At 43.1% G+C, this 5,449-nt stretch overlaps 1 protein-coding gene across 1 annotated transcript in view; it reads right to left on the reverse strand.

Annotated features, from left to right (window-relative positions):
• Positions 1–4,833: 4,833 nt before the first annotated feature.
• tgfb2 (transforming growth factor beta 2) overlaps positions 4,834–5,449 on the reverse strand; it is a gene marked incomplete in the record, with an annotated part of 36,260 nt that continues 35,644 nt past the window's right edge. The window contains 1 exon segment of the mRNA XM_022753599.1: positions 4,834–5,449.

Here is a 5,449-nt window from a genome sequence, read left to right on the forward strand (position 1 = left end):
AGTTGTGTTTTATCATCCAACCTGTGAAAGCAGCTCCTGTTGAACGTGGTCTTTAAATGCAGATGTATTGATATAATAACCTGCCTCAGATCAGGAGGCGGTGATCAGTCGTTCTCAGATGAAAGACTTCCTGGAAGTGTTTAAGATGCCATCTTGTTTCCTGCAGATAACTGAAGCAGGACCCAGGAGAGGGGACATGCTCACACACTTCATTGACTCTTTGTTGTGATGACCACTGATAGTGCTGCATCAGCTTCCTACAGTAGATAATATTGATCTGTAGTTAACATGACACAGTGTCTGCCTGGGCTAAGTGAAGTGATAAACTTGTCGTGTTGTACCACTGTAGAGTTACTTGACAGGGTTCCAATTATGAGGGGGGTCTGACCTCACTGATTAAGGGATTAATGTAAAAACAACAGTTCTTCCTATCTGTAATTGTAAATATTACAATATAGTTTCCATATTCATGCCTGGAAGAATCTTGTAATACGATTTCAGACACCCCTAAAGTGGACTGTACCATTTCTTAACGTTGCCATCAGATGAATGTCTCCTCTGCCTGCCTTACTCAACTCAACTGACAGTTGCTAGCATCTCTGCTCCTGTGTGTTGCACAGGCAAATTGAGACACAGTAGGAAAATGAAGCAGCAGCTAACTATCTAGCTTGTTTTATACACTTTACTTTCTTACCTTCAGAGTTTTGTATCTACAGATGAACTCTGTTAGCAAGTTTCTAACTTTAGCCTTATATTACAGTTTAGCTAACTAATGTTAGCTAGCTGATAGCGTGCCCTTTAATTTCCAGTGTTAACTTGTCATTTCATTACCAGTATAAAATGTCATATATCATCTAATGTTAGCAAACACTGGTGCTCAGTCATGAGCAGTGAGACAATGGAGGATTAGCTGTTGTAGAGATACGTTTTGACATCAATATAGAGTTTATGATTCCATGTTAATAGTCCCCTTTGTTTTCACTCAGGAATTCAGGAGTTTTACCTGTTGGGTCATTGAACAATATGAAAATCCATGTGTGCTGAAGGCTCAGTAATTGTATTAGTAGTGGTGGAAAGTAATTAAGTACATTTACTCCAACTACTGTGCTTAAGTACAATTTTGAGGTACTTGTACTCTACTTGAGTATTTCCATTTGATGGAACTTTATACTTCCACTCCTACATTTATTTGACAGCTTTAGTTAATCAAGTAAGATACTGCACGGACTAACACTTCAGTTCACTGAGGCGTGAGTCTGTACGGTACTGGGCTCCTTCTCGCCCTGCAGAAAAAGTCAACTCCCCCGATTGTCAGTGTATAATTCACACTCTGGTCTCTGCATTTCACTCTACTATAACATAAGTGATTTTTCCCACAGGATAAGAGTTTAAACATCTGCTCATGTTGACTGAATCAATAAAGGCCTATATATCATCACAGTGTATTCCTGCTCTACTCAACATGATCGCCAATGACCCAGATGATGACACACTTCAATAGTTTCCAGCTGAGATGCTGCATTATAATTCGTGGAGGTCCAGATTATGACTGGGAGCCAGTGCCAGGCTCTCCTCTGGTCTTCTCCCCTGGACAGGAACCACAGAGAGCCGAGACCACACGGTCTTTATTTATCACTGGTCCGCTACACAGACTTAATCCCTCATACAGAGCCTGGTGGAAAGCCTCATTCCAGAGCTGACAAAAACCTCCCCCACACTGTTAATGCTGCTCTCACTCCCATTCCTCTGGACGCTGCCCGTCCCATCTCTTTCAGACTGTCAGCATCGTGGTGTAGTCGAGGGTGAAAGCCCCCAACATGATTCACGTGCCTTTATATTTTAGGATTATTACGCTTTATAGCGTCATGGTCTCACACAGGTCATCTGAAAGGAGCAAAGTTAAGTGTAGATACAGTAAAAGTTTATTTATGTAGCACCTTTCCAACGAACAATCACAAAGCGTTTTACATCACTATAAAGGTAAAAAAAAGTTCAAGAAATATGAATCTCTTAAAACTATATGCAAGCTGGCACTAGCATGAGACTGGAAATCAAACCACTTGGCTCCTCCCACCCGTTCCACTCCTTGCTCCGCCCAGCCCTTCACCTGTCAAAGCTGATGCATGGATGTCAGTCGTAGTAACGTCTTCCAGCAGCTAAAACACAGCTAAAAGTCTTGGTGTGAGAGGAGGAGTAGCCCTGAAGTGCATGAGTGTATTGATTGGCAGTCGTAGGCTCCCGCCCCTTACTTTGGTGTTGACTGTTTCCTCGTTAATTATGATTAAGTATCATTTTTGGTGCATTCAATGGCATATTAATTTATTGACTCACTTATTTATTTATTTATTTTGGCAGCTTCAATCCTCCACAGTTTTGCCTCAGTCTGGAGTCACTGAACACGGTGGAACACATGGTTTCTGATGACGACACACATCTGAACATGTGCTTGTGTTTATGCTTAGGGCTGTTTGCATTAAGAGACCAAACTCACTGTAACACACACTAACATCAGCATCCCCTCCTCCTGTCTCCTACTCTTTGTTTGGTCTGTCTCCTCCTTTGATCATATATCATGTGATGAAGCACGATTACATTTCAGAAACAACAGAAACACGAGCCTCTGATTTGTCTTTGTGGTTTGACACAGAACACAACAAGAGGAGGAGGGGAATGAGGAGAGGAGGAAGGAGTGAGGAGAGGAGAGGAGGACAGGAGGAGAAAAGAAAGGAGGACAGGAGGAGAGGAGCAGGACAGAAACACAGGAGGAGAGGAGAGGAGGACAGGAAAACAGGAGGACTCTCTGTTGCCAGAGTTTCATTAAACATCAGACATACACTCAGCATCAGAGGCAACACACACACACACACACACACACACACAAGGAATTCCATTGAAACTTAAATAATTTATTTACCACTAGAGCACCACAACAATACTGTGTTACAATACAGCATAGTGGGTCACAATAACATCATCATCATCATCATTATCATCATTATCATCATCATCATCATCATCATCATCATCATTATCAAAACAACAACAAATACACATCATAAAAATAACAGCTCTATCGTGACAGAGTCGGTGCCTCGCTCTCTCTCCTGCTCTTCAGTAAGTCCACTGGCACTGAACGCCCACAGGGGCCGGGTCCGGGCGCCTACATCAACACTGCTTACTTTATAGGGGGGTGGGGGGGTTTATTTGTGGGTGAGGGGAGGGGAGGGGGGGGTCAGACTAACTAAGAAAACTAGAAAACTTTAAAATAGAAAATTAAAACAGCATCAGTGCAATTTGTATTTCATTAAAGAAAGAGAGATAATGACTGACAGAGCGTTGGCAGGTTTGAGGGGTGAAACTAAAGTTTAGTGTTGGCAGCAAGACGACACACTGATGACACCACAGCACACTGCACTGCTACAGAGCTATCTCCTCTTCATTAACACCTTCGTTATCTCTCGTCACTCTAATCTCCAGCAGTACCCCCGACCCCTCCCCACCCCCCCCCCCCCCCCCCCACCCCCCCCAACCCAGCATTGCTCCATAATCACTTACCAAAGACCACATCTCCTTCATCTACAGACCACAAACCCTGCAGCTGGTGCGGACTGAGCCTGAGGCCGTGCTGGGAGCAGCAGAGCCTCCGTCAGCTCTGAGCACAGCCAGAACACAGTGAGTGAAGGAGCTCTCCTCACAGCAGACTCTGAACCTCCGTCACATTAAAGATCAGTCTGCTTTATTAATGCATGTCTGTAGTCTTCTCTTGGTTAAATATTCAGTCTGAACGATCTGTTGTCTGAACCTGGTGCATGTTGATTAAATGATGGGACGAGTGAAGTGAGGAAGAGTAAACCTCTGACGAAGGTGCAGCAGAGGAGGTGTAGTGACATCACCTCTACAACACACTGTAGGATGAACTGGGTCCCTTCAAACTCATTGGTGAAGAAGGGACAGGTGACACACGGTGATGTCACCACAGCAAAGCCTGATGGGAAACAAACCAACACTTCTACAAAGATACTCTGTAACAAAAGATGACGCATTACCAGCAGCGCCAATGGTTAAGAAATGATATACACTTCCTGTCTCCAAAGTGGGCGTGGTTGTTATTGTGTGTTGACGTCAAAACATAACAACAATACAACACTAAATACAGTTTGAATTTACGCCCGATTTTGCTGCTCATTTTTATGTGCTGGCTTGTATCTGATCAACCCAGTACAAGATCATATCAGTCAACGATATTCTCTGTTTTCCCTCCAAAAACAGTTAAATAATATTAATATTAATACTAATATTAAGCAAATTCTATTTCAGTTTTAACTTTTAATCCATGGTTGCACGTATAGGTCCCTCTGAACATCTGCAGCTGGAAAGTGATGTCAGCAGCAGTGGAACCAGAATCGACAGAGAGAGGAGAGATCTGTGCTGCGAGCTCTCGCGAGAGTTTGTTGCTGGGACAGACACAGGTATTGAATACAGTTTTAAATTGTAATTCATGGTGTCACGTATAGGTCCGTCTAAACTTCTGTGGGTGGAAAGCGTCTGCAGCTCAACTGCAGCAGTGAAACCAGAACCAGAACCAACAGATCTGTGCTGCCAGATCTCGCGAGAGTTTGTTGAGACAAAGTTAATTTTCTTCTGATCTGTCTGAAAAATGACTTTTTTTTATTGTCAGAATGTTTGGAAGATCTGTGGCTTGTGAAAAATGTATCCAATATTTATCTCAGTGAGGTGAAAGAATCATAATCTGTTCACTTCTCCCATTGGAGTGAACAGACTCAGACCTGCGACCTGGAGGTGGAGAAACCCACGTCACACAGTCACAGGAAGTGATTGTCAGTGCACCGTCTCCTTTCTCGATTGTCTCTGACTTGATCCAGATCATTTCAACAAGGAGGTTAAACTGAAAGTGAGCCCACATGAAGAGTTGCTGATAATCCCTACACAGCTCCAGTTAATACAACAGGTCAGAACCGCGCCTGAAACAAAGATCCATCATCTACGCCTTCTCAGGTGTGATCTCTGCTGTTTGGTCCGACACATCTGGTCTCTTCTGTCCAGCTGCTGATGTTTTAAATCATCTCACATCTTACTTTTTTTTTTTTTTTAAAGATGTACATTCTTTATCTTTATTCTCACCTCATTAAACTGATGATAAGACCATAAATAATAAAGCAGAGTGATCCTCTCAGGAGCTCCCATGTGAATCATTTAGTCGTTTCATGTATTTTCTAAATGATTCTCCAACATGTGTTACGGTTCGTAACATGGAGTAGCTGTGGTATCGTCAGCGTGAGGTTGATACTGACCCGGGGGTTAAATATAAACATGAACCTTCAACAGGACGGAATGAAAAGATGAAGAAAATGACGGGAGACAAAACACAGACAAACACAGAGATGACTAGGAGGTGGTGTGACTGAAGACTGTGAAGGGGTGGGGGGTG

The sequence above is a fragment of the Seriola dumerili genome, unplaced genomic scaffold (genome assembly GCF_002260705.1).
Source record: "Seriola dumerili isolate Sdu_G_001 unplaced genomic scaffold, Sdu_1.0 BDQW01000191.1, whole genome shotgun sequence".
In the NCBI taxonomy this organism is placed as follows: Eukaryota; Metazoa; Chordata; class Actinopteri; order Carangiformes; family Carangidae; genus Seriola; species Seriola dumerili.